Raw genomic sequence first — 23,067 nt, 5'->3', positions numbered from 1 at the left:
GGTGCGGGGGGAGACAGCGGGCGGAACAGAGTTCACGTCCGATGAATCCAGGGAGCCGCTTGACGACTCGTTGAGTGCGGCCCAGGGCGGGCTGCATGATTATATTCGACATTAGGGGAAGCTGTGCAACAAAAGGAATATCATGAGTTACTCTGGTATCTGAACACTTACGATTTTGCCGGACGCTTGGCCCTGTCCGGCCACTCCTCTTCGCCCTCTTCGGCGTCAGGGGCGTAGTCCGGCGGAGGGGTCTTCCTTTTCCTAGACCCCTCGGCCTCCCCCGTTGGGGCGGCCTTCCTCTTCTTCCTCCCTCCACTGGAGAGGGAGAGTCTTCTTCTTCCTCCTCCTTGTTCTCGCGGGAGGAGGGCGCCTCGGACTCATCAGATGACGAGTCCGACACCACCACGTTGCGGGCACTTTTCGAGTCCCCGTGGTCTTCTTCTTCTTGACCTTCTTCTCTGGCACCACATAAGGCGCCGGGGCCAGCAGCTTCACCAGTAAAGCTGGGGCTGGATCTTCGGGCAGCGGAGCCAGACAGTTAATCGGCTCGGCTATCACCCGCCAAGCCTGTCAAAGGAAAGGGAGTTCAGATCCCGCATAGTGTGAAACTATGAAAAAAGGCTTAACATCCTGTGAAGGGTGTAGATGGCATACCTTGCTAGCGTGACGCTGCGAGCTGTATCCGCGGTCCTCGAAAGCGGATGCGGGAGCCTTGGCGCCCTTGAATAGCACCTTCCAGGCGTCTTCATACGTCGTGTCGAAGAGCATGTTGAGGGTTTGGTGCTGCGCCGGGTCGAACTCCCACAGATTAAAATCCCGTTGTTGGCACGGGTGGATCCGGCGGACGAGCATAACCTGGATTATATTAACAAGCCGTACTGGCTTGTTCACCAGGGACTGGATGCATGTTAGCAATCCGGTCACCTCTTTTTCATCACCCCATGACAGGCCCGTCTCTTTCCAGGACATAAGCCGTGTGGGGGGTCCGGATCGGAACTCAGGGGCCACGGTCCATTCCGGATCGCGTGGCTCAGTGATATAAAACCACCCGGCTTGCCATCCCTTTAGGGTCTCCACGAAAGAGCCCTCGAACCATAGGACGTTGGCCATCTTGCCCGCCATAGCGCCTCCGCACTCCGCCTGGCTGCCACGCACCACCTTGGGCTTGACGTTGAAGGTCTTGAGCCAGAGGCAGAAATGGGGGCGGACGCGGAGAAAGGCCTCGCACACGATGATAAACGCCGAGATGTTGAGGATGAAGTTTGGAGCCAGATCGTGGAAGTCCAGGCCGTAGTAGAACATGAGCCCCCAGACAAATGGGTGGAGTGGAAACCCTAGTCCGCGGAGGAAGTGGGGGAGAAACACGACCCTCTCATGGGGCCTTGGGGTGGGGATAAGCTGCCCCTCTTCGGGAAGCCGGTGCGCGATGTCCTTGGACAGGTATCCGGCCTTCCTTAGCTTTTTTTACTTTACCCTCCGTAACGGAGGAGACCATCCATTTGCCTCCCGCTCCGGACATTGCTGGAGAAGGTTGAGGTGGGATGTGCGGGCTTGGGCGCTGGAGCTCGGGTGCGCGAGAGATGGATATGCAAGGGAGGAGAAGGCGTAGGTAAAAAGGGTGGATCCTTATCCCCTTATATAGGCGGATGCGGTTATGCATCCCCACCTACTTAATAAAACTTGCTTGCCTCCCGAGCGCCGTGATAAATGGCGCGGTTGGGTTACCCACATCCGTATTGATGAGAATACCGTAAAAAGGGTACACGATCTCTGCTTTTACAAGACGTGCCAAGGAAACCGCCTCGCAAAACATGCTGAGGAGGAAAAGTAAAAACGATTCGAGTAAAGGACTTGGTTGTGGTGTGATGGCGCACTGCAGAATACGTCAGCAGATTTGATTTGTGTTAATATTATTCTCTCTATGGCAATATGTGGAAGCTTATTTTACAAAGCTGGACACTACTCTTGGTGTTTACAATCTTCTATGAAGGACTTGGAGGAGGAACCCGCCTTGCAATTCCGAAGACAATTTGCGCGCCGGACTCGTCGTCATTGCAGCTTGGTTCAGGGGCTACTGAGGGAGTCCTGGATTAGGGGGTGTTCGGGTAGCCGGACTATACCTTCAGCCGGACTCCTGGACTATGAAGATACAAGATTGAAGACTTCGTCCCGTGTCCGGATGGGACTTTCCTTGGCGTGGGAGGCAAGCTTGGCGATGCAGATATTCAAGATCTCCTACCATTGTAACTGACTCTATGTAACCCTAACCCTATCCGGTGTATATATAAACCGGAGGGTTTTAGTCCGTAGACAGCAATCATACCATAGGCTAGCTTCTAGGATTTAGCCTCCTTGATCTCGTGGTAGATCTACTCTTGTACTACCCATATCATCAATATTAATCAAGCAGGAGTAGGGTTTTACCTCCATCGAGAGGGCCCGAACCTGGGTAAAACAAAGTGTCCCCTGTCTCCTGTTACCATCCGGCCTAGACGCACAGTTCGGGACCCCCTGCCCGAGATCTGCCGGTTTTGACACCGATACAGGGTAATAGTCTCAGGATGATGTTTATTAAAGAACAATTGATATCTAAGCTCCCCTACCATATTCTTAACAATAAAATCATGTGCCACCATACTTTTATGATCTAGATAAACACGGGGTAGCACTTTTTCTTCCTTCTCAGCATGCCTAATAGGTATGTTAAAATGTGCGGCTAGGCGTGTGGCATAAATGCCTCCAAAGATGGGGCCCTTAGTACGGTTCATATTTAACTGTCTAGCAATAATACCGCCCAAACTAAAAGTGTTATCACTATATAAACCTTGGAGCAGAATAATTAAATCAGGGATACTAAGGTTTCCAGAATTTCCACATCCAATTAAACAACGACTAGCAAATAATGCAAAGTAACGCAAAATAGGAAAATGTATGCTAGTGATTCGTGCATAGGAAACCTTCCTGGTTTCTCCTACAGTGATATTATCAATAAATCCAGCCACATCATCATGATGTGGTTCTTCTGTCTTGCCCTCAAAAGGGACTAAACAAATCCGACAGAAATCATAAAGCGACATCTCCTTAGGCTCATCACATAAATGAAATTCCACCGTGGGTGGTGAGTTCCTAGGATAAAAATAAAAGTTTTGCACAAAGGTATTTGTGAGTAAGAGATACTGATCGCATTGGTCGTGGAGGAAAGCGGTGAGGCCTGCATTGTGGGCCAATTCATGAAAATCTTCATAGATACCGGCTGCTCTCAAGAAATCTTCAGAAGGCCATTCACACGCCCGAATCTCCGAGGTGCGTGGCAAATTATACTTAGGCTTAGGTGCCTTTTCCTTTGATCTTTGGCTTGATGAGCCCCTCAATAATCTCCTCATCATTTTTCTAAAACAATCTCAAATTTTTAGTAACTTCAAAATAAAAGTAAACCAAACTCAATTAAACTGATAGCAACTACTCCTACAAGTGCCTAGAGCCTATATCAAGCATTAGAACTACTAGGAACCATATAAATTTGGCATGCAAGCTCAAGAACATGGTCACCTATGCAGCACAAATTTGCAAAGAATAAACCACTATAACAAAAACTAATTGGACCAATGGAGGAGTCACATACCAAGGAACAATCTCCCCAAGTAGTTTTGCGAGAGGTGCTTTGAGCAAGGATATCGAAAATCACAGCAAAAGTGGCTGCAACTCGTGCTTGAGTTGGTTTTTCGGGTTTGTGTGAAATAGAGGAAGAAGATGGGTGTTGGAATAAGTGGAGGAGGGCCACCATGGGCCCACGAGGCAGGGGGCGCGCCCTATAGGGGGGGGCGCCCACCACCCTCGTGACCAGGTGGCAGCTCCTCCCGCGGTAATTTTTGCACAGTAAATCCTCAAATATTCCCGAAAAATCATATTAAATTGGCATGGCATTCTGAGGACTTTTATTTTTGGGATATTTTTATATTGCACGGATAAGTCAGGAAACAGACAGAAAAATACTATTTTTACTTTATTTAATATGAATAACAGAAAATATAAAGAGGGTACAGAAGTTTGTGCTTCTAGTTTCATCCATCTCATGCTCATCAAAAAGAATCCGCTAACAAGGTTGATCAAGTCTTGTTAACAAACTCATTCCGATAATCATGAAACCGGAGAAATTTCGAATAACACTAAGTTACCTCAACGGGGATATGCACATCCCCAATAATAAGAATATCATATTTATTTTCGACAGTGGGAAGAGGAAATTCAAAACCTCCAAATATAATCGATGGAATTTTTCCAATAGAGTTGATACTATGAACTTGAGGTTGTTTCCTCGGAAAGTGTACCGTATGCTCATTACCATTAACATGAAAAGTGATATTGCCTTTGTTGCAATCAATAACAGCCCCTGCAGTATTAAGAAAATGTCTTCCAAGAATAATAGACATACTATCATCCTCGGGAATATCAAGTATAACAAAGTCCGTTAAAATAGTAATGTTTGCAACCACAACAGGCACATCCTCACAAATACCGACAGGTATAGCAGTTGATTTATCAGCCATTTGCAAAGATATTTCAGTAGGTGTCAGCTTATTCAAGTCAAGTCTACGATATAAAGAGAGAGGCATAACACTAACACCGGCTCCAAGATCACATAAAGCAGTTTTAATATAATTTCTTTTGATGGAGCAAGGTATAGTAGGTACTCCGGGGTCTCCAAGTTTCTTTGGTATTCCACCCTTAAAAGTATAATTAGCAAGCATGGTGGAAATCTCAGCTTCCGATATCTTTCTTTTATTAGTAATGATATATTTCATATATTTAGCATAAGGATTCGTTTTGAGCACATGAGTTAATCTCATACGCAAAAATATAGGCCTAATCATTTTAGCAAAGCGCTCAAAATCCTCATCATCCTTTTTCTTGGATGGTTTCGGAGGAAAAGGCATGGGTTTCTAAACCCAAGGTTCCCTTTCTTTACCATGTTTACTAGCAACAAAGTCTCTTTTTATCATAATGTTGATTCTTTGATTGTGGGTTATCAAGATCAAAAGCAGGTTCAATTTCTACATCATTATCATTACTAGGTTGAGCATCATCATGAACATCATCATTAATATTTTTACTAGGTTCATGTTCATTACCAGATTGTGTTTCACCATCAGATATAGAAATATCATTTGGATTATCAGGTGGTTCAGCAATAGGTTCACTAGAAGTTTGCACAGTTCTATCATTTTTCTTCTTCTTCTTTTTAGAAGAACTAGGAACATCAATATTATTTCTTTGAGAATCTTGCTCGATTCTCTTAGGGTGGCCTTCAGGATACAAAGGTTCCCGTGTCATTCTACCAGTTCTAGTAGCCACTCTAACAGGATAATCATTTTTCTTACTTTTTTTGCGGGAAATCAGAGAGCTTTTATTCATTAAACGCATTCTTGGGACAGTCAGCCAGTAGGCTGGTCACCAAGAAGCTAGGGGTATCATCGTGCCAGCTTTCCGTAACATTCAATGTGCAAGCGCGCTTGGCACATAGATGCGCCGGAAGGTTCGCCGACCGATTTACATGCTGAATATCGAAAGAAGAAAAAGAAGTACATAGCTCTCCTATTTCTAAAAGTAAAGGAGCCACAACAGACCGAGCATTGTGGCGAGTTTGCCAGAGCTTCACCAGCTCCAAGCAGTCGACTTCCATAGTCACTTGCGGGAACCCTCGAAGACAAGCGAATCGGACTCCATCTCGCAAGGACAAACACTCCATCATCAAGGGTCCGAAACCCCCATGTATGGTTTGCACCATGAACCAAAAAGGGCCGTAGAGGAGCGAGCCACTCCTCCAGCACCACCCCGCCCTTCATCAAAGTTTAGGGTCTCCATCGGTTGTGATTTTGATCATACCCTCTTCCGGGGGTCGCCAGCCGTGACCCGGGAGAATCATAGTGTCCTTCCGAGGCAGCTGTAAGAGGGAGATTGCTTCCTTGATGGATCTCATGGTAGCTGAGGGATCCCTCCCCTCATCGCCATGTTTGATGCGGTTCCTTGAATGCCAAATAGACCACATTATGGTAGTGATCTTGGCTCGACTGTCTGAAGAAAACTGTGGGTGACAAGTTACATCTCGCGCCCAAGTATCTGAGTGTAGGGGAGGCAGGCGAAGGCCTAGCCACGTCCACTCCTCTTCCCAGAAGCCCTGCGCATGTGGGCAATGAATTAGCGCGTGCTTCAGATCCTCCTCCATGGAACAGGACACTTTGCACTGTCGAGCATCTGCAATATGTCTGTAATTAAGTGTAGCTTCATCTGGGAGTATGCCACGCAACACTCTCCACCAAAAAACTCTCACTTTGGGAATAACCGGTAATTTCCACAGAGATTTCCACAGCTGTTGGTCGTCCGTTGAAGCTTCGGTAGCCGCCCTTTCCTCTTGAGACAAAAGCTCAGACTTAGTCACTAGAGCGCGGTACGCCGTCTTAATAGTGTAGTTCCCTGATTTTTCAAATGCCCATGCAAGAAAATCTTCACCCCCGCCCTGCCTGATCGGGATGTTGAGAATGGCAGCGGCATCCTGGGCGGTGAAGGTGTTCCTCACCACTTCATGTTTCCATGACCAAAGATCACTGTCAATTAAGTCCGACACCCGGTCGATGGTTGTACCTGCAGGCCTCAGAGTCGGTGTCATGGAGACCGTGCCCGGTATCAATTTATCCTCCCATACTGAGATGGTGGATCCGTCTCCAACCCTGGATATTAGCCCAGTTTTTAGGGCATTCCTTCCTGCCACGATTGCCCTCCATGTGGCCGAAGCTGACTTGGGTATTGTGGCATGCAAGAAATCCGTGTCCGGAAAATACCGGCCCTTCAGAACTCGAGCACAAAGCGAGTTTGGGCTGGTAATAAAACGCCAGCTGTGTTTGCCCAACATAGCCAGATTAAAAAGATGTGGGTCACGAAACCCCATCCCTCCCTTGCACTTCGGTGTAGCCAACTCTTTCCAGGACACCCAGTGCATTGCTTTTTTGTCAAGAGAGCTACTCCAAAAATATTTTGCCATGGGAGAAGTTAAACTCTTGTAAACTTTCTTGGTGAGGAGGAAAGTGCTCATGGGGTAAGTTGGAATAGATTGTATGACAGACTTGAGCAGTGTTTCCCTTCCCATGCAAGCAAGCAGCCTTTCAGACCACCCTTGCATCTTCACATGAGCTCTCTCGCTGATATGGTCGAAGGTGCCACTAGTGATCCGACCAACAGCAGTAGGGAGCCCAAGGTACTTCTCGTTGAATGCCTCTCTCTGGATATTCAGTGCTGATTTCAGTGCTTACCTGACAGTATCCGGAGTATTTGTGCTGAAATATATCGAGCTCTGCTCTCGATTAATGCACTGTCCCGAGGCGGCTCCATATATCCTCAAGATCTCGTTCAATTGTGCCGCGCTCAGAGTACTTGCATTGATGAATATTAAGTTGTCATCTGCAAACAACAAGTGAGAGACCCAAGGTGATCTATAGCTCACTCTTAGTCCTCTATTAATAGTTCCACCATTGTAATATTTTAACAACGAGGAAAAACCCTCCGCGCATAGCAGAAAAAGGTAGGGGGATACTAGATCACCTTGTCTGAATCCTCGAGTTGGCGTGAAGTAGGGGAGAAGTTCGCCATTGACCCAGACGGAAAAATGGACAGAGGTTACACACTTCATAATCAGGCGAATGAATCTGATGCTGAAACCGAGGCGAGATAGGATTGCCTCAAGATAGTGCCACTCGACGCGATCGTAAGCCTTCATCATGTCCAGCTTGACCGCACAAGAGAAATTCTTGCCCTTCTTTCTTCTCCTCATCGTATGTATGCTCTCATAAGCGACTAGCACATTATCTGTGATGAGACGTCCGGGAATGAAGGCACTCTGTTCTTCACTAATGATTGCGTCCATATTGCCTCGCAAACGGTTTGTGATAACCTTTGCGGCAATTTTATAGAGCACCGAGCATAGAGCAATAGGACGATACTGGGAGATCGACTGCGGGTGCCGTACCTTGGGTATAAGTGTTATGGAAGTGTCATTCAGGCCGAATGGTAGCTCACCCCCATTGAGAAAATCCAGAACTGCCAGGGTAACATCTTGTCCCAACAGATCCCAATGCCGTTGGTAAAACCCAGCAGTAAACCCATCAACACCAGGAGCTTTTGAAGGTGCCATTTGAAATAGAGCCAGTTTAACTTCCTCCGGGGTGTAGGGTTTTGTAAGATCATCATTCATGGCCTGTGACACCTTAACAGGCACATGTGATAATAGGTCGTTAGCATCCGCGAAGCCCTGCGTTTGATACAGGTCTTGGAAGAAAGCTAACACCTCCGCCTTGTCCTCATTTTCGTTTGCACAAACTGAACCATCTGCTCGGCGAAGGCCAAGGATTTTATTCATGCGCTTGCATTGGGCAGCTTGTGCCTGAAAATAGGAAGTGTTCCGATCGCCCTCACGGAGCCAAGGAACACGAGATCTCTGTCGAATCCATACCTCCTCGCGGTATAGAGCTTCCTTCAGTTTTTGAACTGTGGCTTTCTCCTCGTCTGTTGGTCCCGAGCCCATCGAGTGGCACCGAATGCGCTCGAGTCTCTTTTGAAGTTCTCATACCGTACGAGCCAGACATCCGAATTCCTTAGAGCTCCATGGCTCTAGCATAGCCTGCAGGGTCCCCAAGGCCGAGGCAATCCCTTGGAGCCCCGGCGAGCGCTGAATGCCCCGCCAGGTATCTCTTACCAAGCGGTCATAGTCAGTATGTGTCTACCACACATTCTCATACCGGAACTGTTTCTTGAATCTTGGCCTCTGTGGCAAAGTCTCCATTACCTCTGCCATGACAAAACAGTGATCAGACTCAACTGACGGTAAGTGTCTGACTCGTATGTGATGGAAGAGTTGCCTGAACTCCTCGTTTGTGAAAGCTCGGTCTAGTCGTGCCTTGACATTTGTCTCAGACGCTTGATGGTTATCCCATGTATAAAGCATTCCTGACCAGCCTAAATCTTGCATGGCTATCTCGTCAATAACCTCACGAAACGCTCTCATCTGCGCTTCGGGTCTCGCTCATCTGCTATAGTGTTCAGAAGCAAATAACATTTCATTGTAATCCCCATACTCATCAAAGCAGCATGGGGTATAGCATAGAGATTGCGGAGAACCTGCCATCGATCGCTGCGATCGGCAGCTCGCGGCGCCCCGTAGAACCCCGTGAATCTCCATGAGGGAGAAGAATTCTGAGCATTCCCATTAACCACAACATCAATATGATAGTTGCTAAAGTTCTTTAATTCAACATTCACTTCGCGGGACCAGAACAAGCCAATGCCGCCACTAAGGCCGACACTATCAACAGCAAAGCAACCTCCAAAACCTAGAGTATACCTCAACTCCTCTACTCTTTTTGCTTTAATCTTGGTCTCCATTACAAAGAGTAGAGTGGGTCCTTCCAGCTTCACAATGCTGCGAAGCTCGCAAACTGCCTCGGGGTTCCCAAGCCCCCGGCAGTTCCAGTTCATACATGCCATGATGACGGGCAGGACCGCGGTGCGGTCTCTGCCGAGTTCTCAGGTGTGGGTTTCTTCTTCTTTGCGTTCCGGGTGAAATCATCATGTTCTGTATCATTACTAGAAGAAGTCTCGTCGTCCTTGGCAAGGATTCCCTGCCCCCCATCCGCACTCGGCCCCCCATCTGTGAGCAGCAGGGTTTTCACCACCGGTTTGTACACTTGGTTCGGGGCATCTTTTCTCTTCGGTGGCTGCTTACTCTTGACCGGGGAATTAACTTCCTCTCCTTTGTCCTTGTTCGTGCTTGAATTCCTCGTGGCTGGCTTGCTGGCGCCAGTCCTCGAGGTGTTCTCACTGCTAGCTGGCTTCTGAGATTCATCTGGAGCCCTCAGTTTAGGGCCAAACGGTAGCTCACCCTTATCATCCCTAGAGCCAGGGTTAGGGCAGTAGATCTCCGAGTGCCCAAGTCTGCCACAGGAGAAACAAAAGTAGGGTATCTATTCATACTGAATATCATACATATCCACCTTTTTCCTCCGGGCCGAATCAATCAAAATCCAAAGCCGTAGCGGCTTGGCAACATCTATGGCAATCCTAGCTCTTAGGAACCCACCATTATGGTCAAAATTAACAGAAAGAGCGTTCTTGTCCATCTGCTGAGCTATCGGTTTCCACCAGGCTTCATCCCTTAAATTATATGGCAGATTAACAACTCGAGCCCAAACCAGCAGCTTGTCAAACTTCACTTCATCAGGTCTCATGCACTCATCAAATTCGGCCAGCACCACGGCATTCTTATTGATATGCCATGGAGATCCGCCCCAAACTCGATCTCTATCTCTCTGGCTCTCAAATTCTGCCACAAAGACATTTATCCCGGCAGATCTGAACTGAAGACCTCGTGGGTTTCCCCACGCCGGCCGAAGGGCGTTGATGATGGTCTGGATGTGGAGTTGATTTCGGTGCAGCACCTTACCAGCCAACAACGACTTCGCCGGTCCTCCGTCGATGCGATCATCGAGGATCATGGGAGTCGCTTCTTCCTCAGAGATGTCAAGTTTTCCCAGCGCCTCCTCCAGCTGTTTGCGGGCGGCGCGACCCTCGATTGGATCGCTCCCCGCCCCTGCCCCCGCCGCAGAGTTGGGCGTTGCCATGCAGGTCCCCTCCCTTGGGTCTCTCTCGCACCGGCGATGGATCGCCAGGCGAAGGCTAGTTTCCACGTCCAAGCCATAATCACCTCGAGCGCCGCCAGAGGGTTCTAGGGTTAGGGGAAAAAACTCGTTACGTACTACGTTCTACAAAATCTTGCAAGTTATGTTCTGGTTGTGCGCCCGGCGTCCTAATCATTTTTCTTACTATTCATTTCATTAAGCACTTCTTTTTGAGATTTAAGTACTTGTTCTACTTGGGTGGTAACCATAGAAGCATGTTTGCTAAAAAGTTTAAGTTCACCTTTAATATCAGCCATATAATCACTGAAGCGTCTAATCATATAAGCATTTTCTTTCAATTGTCTACCAAAATAAGCATTGAATTCATCTTGCTTATACATAAAGTTATCAAACTCATCCAAGGACTCACTAGCAATTTTAGTTGGAGGGACTTCAGCTTTATCATATCTATAGAGAGAATTTACCTTTACTACCTGTGTCATGATATCGGGATCAGGAGGTTCTTCAGTAAATAAATGATTGAGATCATAAGTTTCTTCAACAGGCGATGAATTAAGACCATGTATTTCTTCAATAGGAGGTAAATTCTTAACGTCTTCAGCTTTAATACCTTTTCTTTCATAGATTTCTTTGCCTCTTGCATATCTTCGGGACTGAGAAATAGAACACCTCTCTTCTTCGGAGTTGGTTTAGGAAAGGGCACAGTAATTGGAGCAGGAGACGGCTCAGGAGCTGGCTCAGGAGGTGCCCAATTATTTTCATTTGTCAACATATTATTCAATAGAATTTCAGCTTCATCCGGTGTTCTTTCCCTGAAAAGAGAACCAGCACAACTATACAGGTAATCTCTGGAAGCATCGGTTAGTCCATTATAAAAGATATCAAGTATTTCGGGTTTCTTAAGAGGATGATCAGGCAAAGCATTAAGTAACTTGAGAAGCCTCCCCCAAGCTTGTGGGAGACTCTCTTATTTAATTTGCACAAAGTTGTATATTTCCCTCAAAGCAGCTTGTTTCTTATGAGGAGGGAAATATTTAGCAGAGAAGTAATAAATCATATCCTGGGGACTACGCACACAACCAGGATCAAGAGAATTAAACCATATCTTAGCATCGCCCTTTAATGAGAACGGAAATATTTTGAGTAAATAGAGGTAACATGATCTCTCATTATTAGTGAACTGGGCAGCTATATCATTTAACTTAGTAAGATGTGCCACAACAGTTTCAGATTCATAGCTATAGAACAGATCAGATTCAACCAAAGTAATTATATCAGGATCAACAGAGAATTCACAATCTTTATCAGGAACACATATAGGTGAAGTAGCAAAAGTAGGATTGGGTTTAATTTTATCTCTAAGCGATTCTTTGTTCCATTTAATTAATAACCTCTTAAGCTCATATCTATCTCTGCAAGCTAAAATAGCTAAAGAAGCATCTTGATCAAATAAATAACCCTCAGGAATAACAGGCATATTTTCATCATCACTATCATCATCGTATTCAGATTCAATAATTTCTTTTTCTCTAGCCCTAGCAATTTGTTCTTCTAGAAAATCACTAAGTGGCACAGTAGTATCAGGCACAGAAGCAATTTCATCATAAGTATCATGCATAGCAGAAGTGGCATCATCAATAACATGCGACATATCAGAACAAATAGCAGAAGCGGATTTAGGTGTCGCAAACATACTCATAACAGAAGGTGAATCAAGTGCAGAGCTAGATGGCAGTTCCTTACCTCCCCTCGTAGTTGAGGGATGGATCTTGGTTTTTGGATCTCTCAAGTTCTTCATAGTGTCTAGCAGATATAAATCCCAAGTGACTCAAAGAATAGAGCTATGCTCCCCGGCAACGGCACCAGAAATTTGTCTTGATAACCCACAAGTATAGGGGATCGCAACAGCTTTCGACGGTAGAGTATTCAACCCAAATTTATTGATTCGACACAAGGGGAGCCAAAGAATATTCTCAAGTATTAGTAGCTGAGTTGTCAATTCAACCACACCTGGAAACTTAGTATCTGTAGCAAAGTGTTTAGTAGCAAAGTAATATGATAGTGGTGGTAGCGGCAACAGAAGTAAAGACAGCAAAAGTAATGTTTTTGGTATTTTGTAGTGATTGTAACAGTAACAACGGAAAAGTAAATAAGCATAAACCAGTATATGGAAAACTTGTAGGCACCGGATCAGTGATGGATAATTATGTTGGATGCGGTACATCATGTAACAGTCATAACATAGGGTGACACAGAACTAGCTCCAGTTCGTCAATGTAATGTAGGCATGTATTCCGTATATAGTCATACGTGCTTATGGAAAAGAACTTGCATGCCATCTTTTGTCCTATCCTCCCGTGGCAGCGGGGTCCTATTGGAAACTAAGGGATATTAAGGCCTCCTTTTAATAGAGAACCGGAACAAAGCATTAGCACATAGTGAATACATGAACTCCTCAAACTATGGTCATCTCCGGGAGTGGTCCCGATTATTGTCACTTCGGGATTGTCGGATCATAACACATAGTAGGTGACTATAGACTTGCAAGACAGGATCTAGAACTCTCATATATTGATGAAAACATAATAGGTTCAAATCTGAAATCATGGCACTCGGGCCCTAGTGACAAGCATTAAGCATAGAAAAGTCAAAGCAACATCAATCTCAGAACATAATGGATACTAGTAACAAAACTAACTCGATTACATGATAAATCTCATCCAACCATCACCGTCCAGCAAGCCTACGATGCAATTACTCACGCACGGCGGTGAGCATCATGAAATTGGTGATGGAGGATGGTTGATGATGACGATGTTGACGAATCCCCCTCTCCGGAGCCCTGAACGGACTCCACATCAGCCCTCCCGAGAGGTTTTAGGGCTTGGCGGCGGCTCCGTATCGTAAAATGCGATGATTTCTTCTCTCTGATTTTTTTCTCTCCGAAAGCAAATATATAGAGTTGGAGTTGGCATCAGAGGGTTAACAGGGGGCCCACGAGGTAGGGGGCGCGCCCTAGGGGGGGCGCCCCCACCCTCGTGGAAAGGGTGTGGGCCCCCTGGTCTTCATATTTGGCGAAGATTTTTTATTGTTTTTTCTAAGACCTCCCATGGAGTTTCTGGTCATTCCGGGAATATTTGTTTTCTGCACATAAAACAACATCATGGTAATTCTGCTGAAAACAGCGTCAGTCTGGGTTAGTTCCATTCAAATTATACAAGATAGAGTCCAAAACAATGGCAAAAGTGTTTGGAAAAGTAGATACAACGGAGACGTATCAGCGCCCAGTCGGATTCGATAGGCGTGGGCGCAGGCGGTTCGGAGTCCGTGGCCGAGGAAGAACCCGGTAGTTCGGCGTCACGGCTCCCATGAAGGGTAAGGTCGATATTCGGCTCGATCGCCGCTGAGAATACGGCCTCCATGGCAGGGTATATCCACCCGTCCATGGATGGCGCAATTGGCTCCGAATTGAGGGTCGAAGTGGTTGCCGTTGCGGTCTCCTGAACACTGTCCGATGGTAGAGCTAAATCATGCTCATCGTGTCCGTGCAGCGCACTCGGCAGGGGATCAAATCCGTCGAAGATACAGTCTCCACGGATGTCGGCTAGGGGCAAAACTCTCGATCTGCTCCAGATGGCCAAGCGAGTTGGCCCGCAGTGTGAAGCCGCCCAATACAAAGATCTGTCCGGGGAGAAATGTCTCACCCTGGACTGCATCTCTATCGATGATCGAAGGAGCCATCAAGCCTAACGGTGACGACACAGAGGAACTCTCAATGAAAGCACCAATGTCGGTGTCAAAACCGGCGGATCTAGGGTAGGGGGTCCCGAACTGTGCGTCTAAGGCGGATGGTAACAGGAGGCAGGGGACATGATGTTTTACCCAGGTTCAGGCCCTCTTGATGGAGGTAAAACCCTACGTCCTGCTTGATTATTCTTGATAATATGAGTAGTACAAGAGTTGATCTACCACGAGATCAGAGAGGCTAAACCCTAGAAGCTAGCCTATGGTATGATTGTATGTTGTCCTATGGACTAAAGCCCTCCGGTTCATATAGACACCGGAGGAGGCTAGGGTTACACAAGGTCGGTTACAAAGGAGGATATATACATATCCGTATTTCCTAGCTTGCCTGCCACGCTAAGTAGAGTCCCATTCGGACACGGGACGAAGTCTTCAATCTCATATCTTCATAGTCCAACAGTCCGGCCAAAGGATATAGTCCGGCCAGAGACCCCCTAATCCAGGACTCCCTCAGCTGGAAAATCAGTTAATGCTTCAAAAATAGCAAGCCAACTCAAAAAGTGGGAAACTTTGAGCATGCCCAATTGGATTTTTTGCATTAAAAAATATTGAATTTAAATGATGTATAAGAATGGAGTTTTCTTTGGAAAGCATCGGTTTCTACTCGAAACCTTGATACTTCATTGAATATTATTTCGTTTGTACACAAAGTGCATCAAATTTTCTTTGTAACGCTCTCAGATATCAATTCCAAGTTTCATCCTCTTTCGCGCTTGTTTGCATGTCATTTTAGCCGAATGGTTTTCCCTTTTTAAAGGCAAAAAATCAGCTAATGCTTCAAAAATAGCACACTAACTTAAAAAGTGGCAAAATTTGATCATGGCACTGTGAGTGGTGTGTATTAAACATGAAAAAGTATGAAGTTAAGATGATGTAAAAATGACCAAGTTTCATCTTCTTCTAAGCTTGTTCGCTTGCTATTCTGAACCGAAGAGCGTTTTACCCTTTTAAATGGCCGAAAAATAGCTATGCTTCAAAAAAATTTAAAACCAAGTCAAAAGGTGGCAAAAATTTATCATGTCACTATGAATGTTGTGTATTAAACTTGGAAATACTTTAGGTTGCAAGGATTGAAAAAAAGAGTTGCCTGTTCTAGGCGCTAGTTTATTTCGAAACTATGATATGTCATCGGGGAGTGTTCACTTTGTACACAAAAGTGAACCAATTTTTCCCGTCACAATGTCAAATTTTTACGACATCTAGGGGTCATAAGATGAAGCGATGCCAAGTTTCATTCTCTTCTAAGCTCGTTTGCATGTAATTTTGAAGTAGAGACCGTTCTTTTGATTTTAATGGCTAGAAAATCAGTTAATGTTTCACGAATAGCAAACCAACTCAAAACATGGCAAATTTTAGCATGGCATTATGAACGGTGTGTATTAAACATGAAAAGGGTTGTTTGTGGAAGGAGACGATTTCTGTTCAAAACCCTGATACTTCGTTGGGGTGTGTTCCATTTGCACATGAATTGGATCAAGTTTGTTCATAACACTATTAAAACTCTACTAGATTCTATTGGGGTCACGAGATGAACGCATGCCAAGTCTTATCCTCTTATGAGCTCGTTACATGTCATTATCAGTTGAACATTGCTCTGCACTTTCTAATGGCTGGAAAATGAGTTAATGCTTAAAAAATAGCAAACCAACTACAAAAATAGAAAACTATAAGCATGACAGTATGAATGGTGTTTTTTAAACAAGGATTTTTTTGAAGTCTAAATGATGTAAAAAATTGAGTTGTCTGTGGAATGCGGCGGTTTCCCTGAAGATTGTACATGAAGTGCATGATGTTTTTTCCTTAAGGCTCTCAAAATATTTATCACATTCTATGGGGGTGATAAGATGAACCCGTGCCAAGTTTCATCGTCTTTTGAGCTCGTTTGCATGACATTTTGAACCGAGGAGCATTCGATCCGTTTTAATGTCCGGAAAATCAATTAATGCTTCAAAAATAGCAAAAGAACTCAAAAGGTTGCGAAATTTGAGCGTGTCACATTGAATCATGAAAAGAAAACATGGAGAGAAATAATGTATAAAGCATACCTTTAAAACAAGAAATGCACAAAAGTAGTATGCGGCGGGTGCTAGAAAAAGCCCGCCACTTTGGAGTTGTTGGATCGAAGTATGTCTACTAGAGGGGGGTGAATGGGAGATTTAAAATTTCTTTCGGGAAACTTTAAATCTCTCGGAACCCAGCAGCGGAAAGATAATAAACAATGCACTGAACACGAGAAGTAACTATCGAATCAGAACGAAGGCAGGCATCGAGAAACAATCCAATGGCCGAAACATAACGCATGACAAATAATCAAAGTTAAATTAAGTACAAAGGTACTAGTGGTGCTCGATGGCGCCAGAGAATTTGGTAGACCAGTTCACCGTCTGCAAAATAGAAGATAAACTCTCTTCATTCTATTCTCCTCGATAACTGATTCATCAACTAGTGTCGATCATTTGTGGTAGGTGCTTGAGGTGATGTCGAAACCTTCACAGGCATTGTCTTCGTGAACCACAATCACTCTTTTTCACTAAAAGACATTACACCTAACTGCCTAGAGAGTTCGCAAGTCTCAAGAGTAATAGGTGGAGCATACTGGACTTAGTTTTGAGTGATGCGAAACAATTATCTATTTTTTCTGCCGTGGGGTTTTTCACTCGGTGGATTTTAAACTCAAATCACTTCGGAGAGAGGGTGCTCAAACAATCTTCTCAGAATCACACGAAGTAGCCAAAGGTGCATGTTTGATGGGTGGGATATTTATAGTGTTGGTCTTTCGAGAGGTAAATGACCATTTTGGACATTGTCGTGGATCTAAGACTGACAGTAGAATGGAGGGTAGGTATGAGGAGGCAAGATCCTAGCTATGGAGTAGTTGTACACATGAGTTTTACGAGTTCAGGCCCTTCTCGGAGGAAGTAACGGCCCTACGTCTTGGTGCCCTGAGGCGGTCGACTGGATTATATGTGTGTGTGAGTTTACAAAAGTGTGAACCCTTGTCCCAGAGGAGGGGGGTGGCTTATATAGAGTGCGCCCGGACCCCAGCTCCCCTCCGTTACACAGGATTCAATGTTCATAAAGGTGGGGCGTTACTGGTAACGTCTACAATAAAGTGTTATAAATGCCCATAAAGCTATGGTTTAAGTCACAACCATTGCAGAGTGGAGGGCTTCTCATCTTCTGGTGGTCGAGTGTTTTCAAGGTGGTCGAGTGTCTTCAAGGAAGTCGAGTGAGCACATCTTCATGGTCGAGTGGATGATGTTTTCTCTTCGACTGCTTCTGATTCTTTGTAGAGATGTCCTTGGGGAGGGTATGTTGGACAGGTCCATGACCCTACCACAGGTACATAGCTTCATCATTAGCCCCCGAATGGATCAGGGTTTGAGTAAGGAAAGAGTTGGGAACACTCCCGACCCATTCTTTGTGCTACGAGTATATCTCATTCTGGAAAAATGAGTTGAGGTGAGGACGTCGACTCCTTTCTCAGTCGCCTTGGTCCATTCTTGGTTTTTGTCGAGTGAATTTTCACGGTAGGATTCCGATTGATGATGTAGAGGATGTTTCTCTTCGGTCTGACAGGTTGTTCTGCTCTCCGTGGATCTCGTGGGATTCGAATTTTGGGAAGTGCGCCAGACGGACGGAATCGAGGTTATCGGGACGGATTAGGCAAGTCTCCTCGATCCCCGCACCACCTTTTTCGCCACATATTGCACGCACGACTGTTGCGGGATTTGTTTAGATCGCCTGGGTCCACCAGTCAGTCACTCGAATGACGACCTTATAAGAGGCCTCGAACCAGGCCTCTGCCCCGTGCGCTCCCATTCTCTCTTCTTCTTCTCTCAGCCACGCTCGCTTCCTCCTTTGTCGCCGGACCTTTACTCGAGCTCGACCCGCCGCCATGGGGAAGGAGAGGACGGTGGCGCTGGAATGCGCGAAGAAGGCGACAGCAAAGGCGAAGGGCAAGCGGACCAGCCGGGGCGGATCCTCGTCGAGATCCGGCCTGCCGGCGGGCTGGATCCAGGGCGACTGGATCCGCTCGACAATCACCCAGGACGACCTCGACGACCTGGTGGAGGGGGACTGATCCCCCACAAGTCAGCACGGCTGCCGGGGAACAAAACCGAGGCACAGCCGAGGGAGGGTGAGTGTGCTCTCCTCGCCACCCACGTAGATCGCGGATTCTCACTGCCTCCCCATCCTTTCTTCCGGGGTTTTTTGAACATCTTTGGGGCTCAACTCCACATTTCACTCTAAACACCATAGTCTATCTGGCCGCTTTTGTGTTGATGTGCAAAAACTTCTTGGGTTGTCGACCACACTTGGGCCTTTTCAAACACATCTTCACCTGCCGATCCCAGTCGGTCAAAAAGGCCAAGTCGAGTGATGAGAAGACACAAGTGATCCAGATGTGTTGGGGTCTGGGGATCCAAATGAGGAGCAAGAGTACTTTCCCAGCCATGATTCTTCCCGACTCGGTCCGGGGCTGGAAGTCGACTTGGTTCTACTGCAAGGATCAGCCGACCCCGGGCTAGTCGACTGGACTTCCTCCTTTTTCTTTGGCTCGAGTGGAGAAGCCCGCCCCCCTGAAGGTAGTTCCAGAAGAGAAGGCGCAGGTCAAGGTGCTGGTCGAGCGGGTCGTCCAGCTTGTCCGCGACGGGGTGACCGGGATGGACCTGCTGGAGGTCTTTCTCGGTCGACGCATCCAACCTCTTCAGGCGCGCGATCATCCGATGTGGATGTACTCTAGGCTCGAGGATTCCACTCAGATCCACCTAGAGGACGTCAGCGAGGATACCTTGGAGAAGTGGTTGATGGGGATCACCAGCAACAAAGACAACCCTTGGGGGTCTAGGAGGGTGATTCCATTCGACAACTCGTACCAGCCGGAGCAGGTATAATTCTGTCTTATCAAGTATCTTTTCGATTCACCGAGTGACATCTTGTTTATGGTCGATTGAATTTCCTTTGATTGTTGTCCTTTCAGGCCCTCATCAACATGTACTCAATGCCCAACGTAGTGCAGGACCAAGAGGCTGAGGAAGAAGGGAGCGGTGGCGAGAGCAGCGAGGAGCATTCGGAGGCCGAGGAAGACGAGGAGAGAGACGAATCGACTAGTGACCAAGAAGTCGACTCGCCTCCTCGCAGGAAGAGGAGATCCAAACAAGCCCACGACCCGGCGAGTGCTCCGGACTTAGTGGCCGCGCCGACTGGTCAGTCTTCGAAGCATCCTAGGACGTCTTCCCCGACGCCGACTGAAAAGGCTCCAAAGCAGTCCAAAGTTGTGTCGCCTTCAGCGCCGAAAGCCACCTTCTCCAAGCCACCAAAAGCTTTGCCCGGGATCAAAGTGACCGTTCCTACTATCTCCGGGTAACCATCTGACTTGTCCTTCTCGTCGACTCAATTAACCGGACGTAATCGATTGAATGTGGGTCTTCGTAGTGCTGCTACGTCAGGAACCTCTTCTCTCCAATACCAGGACGAGGAAATGGAAGATGCAGTAACCTCCAACCCAGGTATAATCTCTCGTGATTTGATTCTTTGGTCGATTGCGTTCGAGTGGCTCACTTGGGGTCGAATGATCTGCCTTGCAGCTCCACCCAATGTCATCGATCTTCTAGATGACGACGAAGATGTGGCTCTTAAGCCCAGGAAAAGCAAGAAGGTAACCGCTGGTAGGATGTCTCGGCAAGAAAACACTACGACACCTCCCGTCCGTCAACTTGAAGATGCGGGCAGGGCTTCTGTGACCTTCGCCGCACCTTTGTCTAGCGGGCCTCCCGCACCGTCGACTGCACCTGTGATTCCTTCAGCTGTCCAACTCCACGCCACGGAGCTCCAAACCGCCGCACCTGGGTCGTCTGCCCATTTTTTCACCAGCTACCCCGTCCCGGACAACTAGTCAGAAGCGGCTGCGGAAGCCATCCGACAAGCTGACATGATGATGGAGCGGGTGAAGACAGTGCATGACAACATCCAGGCTGCCTACGACGCCTGCACTGCTCTTTGGGCCAATGTCCAGGTGAGTAAACTTTCCGACTGTTTGTGCTCTATGAGGAAATGTTACTCGAAAAATCGTCGTCTACACAATCTCGTATTGTTTGCGTCGAATTAGAGCACCCACTGGGTGTTTTGTTGATTTTGGTAGTTTCGCTCTTCTACTCAATCTGGGCGAGTGGAATCAGAACCGGTGGGGGCACGATAAGTGCACCCACTGGGTGTAGTCCCCGAGACCGCGGTCGACTGCTGGCAGTCGACTAGGGTCTGAGTTCTTCTTTCCTTTCTTTTTTACTCCTTACACTCAACTCAGACGGACCGGTCGAGTAGTTTCGTTCTTCCACTTGGTCTGGGCGAGTGGGATCTGAACCGGTGGGGCACGCCAAGTGCACCCACTGGGTGTAGTCCCCGAGACCGCAGTCGACTGGGGTCTGAGCAGTTTTTTTTTTGAGTTGAGTCTTAGACAGCGGGGCACGCCAAGTGCACCCGCTGGGTGTAGCCCCTGAGACCGCAGTCGATTGTGTGCAGTCAACTGAGGTCTAAGCGAACTTCTTTAGGCTTTATTCACTATGAAGTAAACAACCTTTGATCTTATCAACAGATCCGTCTTTTGCCTTCTGCAGAAGTCTTGTACTCTTATTTCTAAGTTTGCTGAACTTGAGGAGAAGCAGAGGCAACTCAACCTCAACTTGGAATTAGCCCAGCAGAATATGAAGAAAGCTCAAGACGAAGCCGCTGGTATGGAAGGTAACTGAATGTCGACTGACTTTCAATACATTTCTTTGATCTCTTCTTTGATTCGATTGCTCCTTTTGCAGAGAAAATGAAGTTGGCTCTAGAGAAGAAGGACTCGGACCTCGCCGCCGCGCAAAAAGTAGCTCAAGATAAAACTGCTCTCGCAGACCAGAAGCTTGCTTCAATCGGGACGCTGGAAGAAGAGGTGACCAAACTGAAATCTTGTCTTAATGAAGCTAACCGCGAAGTGACCAGTCTAAAGAAGGACAAGGTCGCCCTGAATGAAAAGTTGGAGTCTGCGATCTGCAAGAGGAATGACCCGGAAGCTTATCTGAGGACTCTTGCCAAGAAGCTTTATCTCACGCTGGAAGGTATTTATTTTAATCCGACTGTGTTGATGCTTGCGATCGGATCTTGCTTGGCCGATTGACTATTTTTTGCTGCAGAATTCTGTCAAGACTTCGACGAGGAAACTGGAAGGGTCGAGATGGGTCTGTACCCTATCGCTTCTCCAGTCTGCGACGAAACTGCAATGAACGTGCTCCGACTGGCGTCCCGTATCGCCAGCGCCATAAGCTACCTCACGCGCCTGAAGGAGGTAGTCTCCCGAATTGACTCGTCGCTTTGGCCGGGGGCGACGCTTCAGAACGACTTGGAATCCTGGATGACTCGACTGAACGAGATCCCTGACCGAGTGCAAGAATGGAAGAAATCCTCCGCCCGGTGTGGTGCTGATGTGGCGCTGTCCTTGGTGCGAGTCCATTGCAAGGAAGCTCGTGAAGACAAGATGGCTGCCATCAAAGTTGCTAACACCAAAAAGCATGACTTCCAGTCCTTCATGGAGACTTTCATTGCTGCGCCACTCGGATTGCTGATGGGATCGACCTGGACTCATTTGTGGCGCCTGACAGCCCTCCTTCGGCCGAGTGAACAAACTTATGAAACTTGAATCTGCTTTAAATTTGCCTCGGAATGCCGAGTGACTGCTGTAACCATTGAACTCCTTAGGGCTTGATGCCCGAGCACTTTTGATTTGCTGCTTGGAACTTTTAGGATTTATCTGAATTTAGTTTATCTCCAAATGTGCTTGCGTTTGCCTTCGAATGGACTTTGCTCACTGCCTGGAATCGTCTTTGTGCTGGAGGCGCAGCTCTGAGGGGGCAGCCCCAGTCGACCCGCGCTTCATCGTCCTCGCGGATAGGGATGGAGCGGACATTGTATTTGTGTCGTAGCTCCGAAGGAGAAGGTTGCAGTCGACCTGCACCTCGTCATCCTTGTGGATGGAGATGGAGCGGACGTTGTCTTTGTGCCGTAGCTCCGAAGGAGAAGGTTACAATCGACCTGCACCTCGTCGTCCTTGCGGATAGGGATGGAGCGGACGTTGTACTTGTGCCTCAGCTCCGAAGGAGAAGGTTGCAGTTGACCTGCACCTCGTCATCCTTGCGGATAGGGATGGAGCAGACGTTGTACTTGTGTCGTAGCTCCGAAGAAGAAGGTTGCAGTCGACCTGCACGTCGTCATCCTTGCGGATAGGGATATGTTTCAAACTTAGGCGAGTACTGGACTGCAGCTAAGTCTCCTAGTGAGAGAACTTAGGCGAGTGCTGGACTGCAGCTAAGCCCCCGAGTGGGAGGGTTGCTCTCCACTCAGTAGGATTTTTTTAAACTTAGGCGAGTACTGGACTGCTTCTAAATCTCCCAGTGCGAGAACCTAGGCGAGTGCTGGACTGCAGCTAAGCCCCCGAGTGGGAGGGTTTCTCTCCACTCGGTAGGATTTCTTCAAACTTAGGCGAGTACTGGACTGCAGCTAAGTCTCCTAGTGGGAGAACTTAGGCAAGTGCTAGACTGCATCT

This window comes from Triticum aestivum, chromosome 2A, assembly GCF_018294505.1.
Source record: "Triticum aestivum cultivar Chinese Spring chromosome 2A, IWGSC CS RefSeq v2.1, whole genome shotgun sequence".
In the NCBI taxonomy this organism is placed as follows: domain Eukaryota; kingdom Viridiplantae; phylum Streptophyta; class Magnoliopsida; order Poales; family Poaceae; genus Triticum; species Triticum aestivum.
This window is presented reverse-complemented; position numbering follows the sequence as displayed.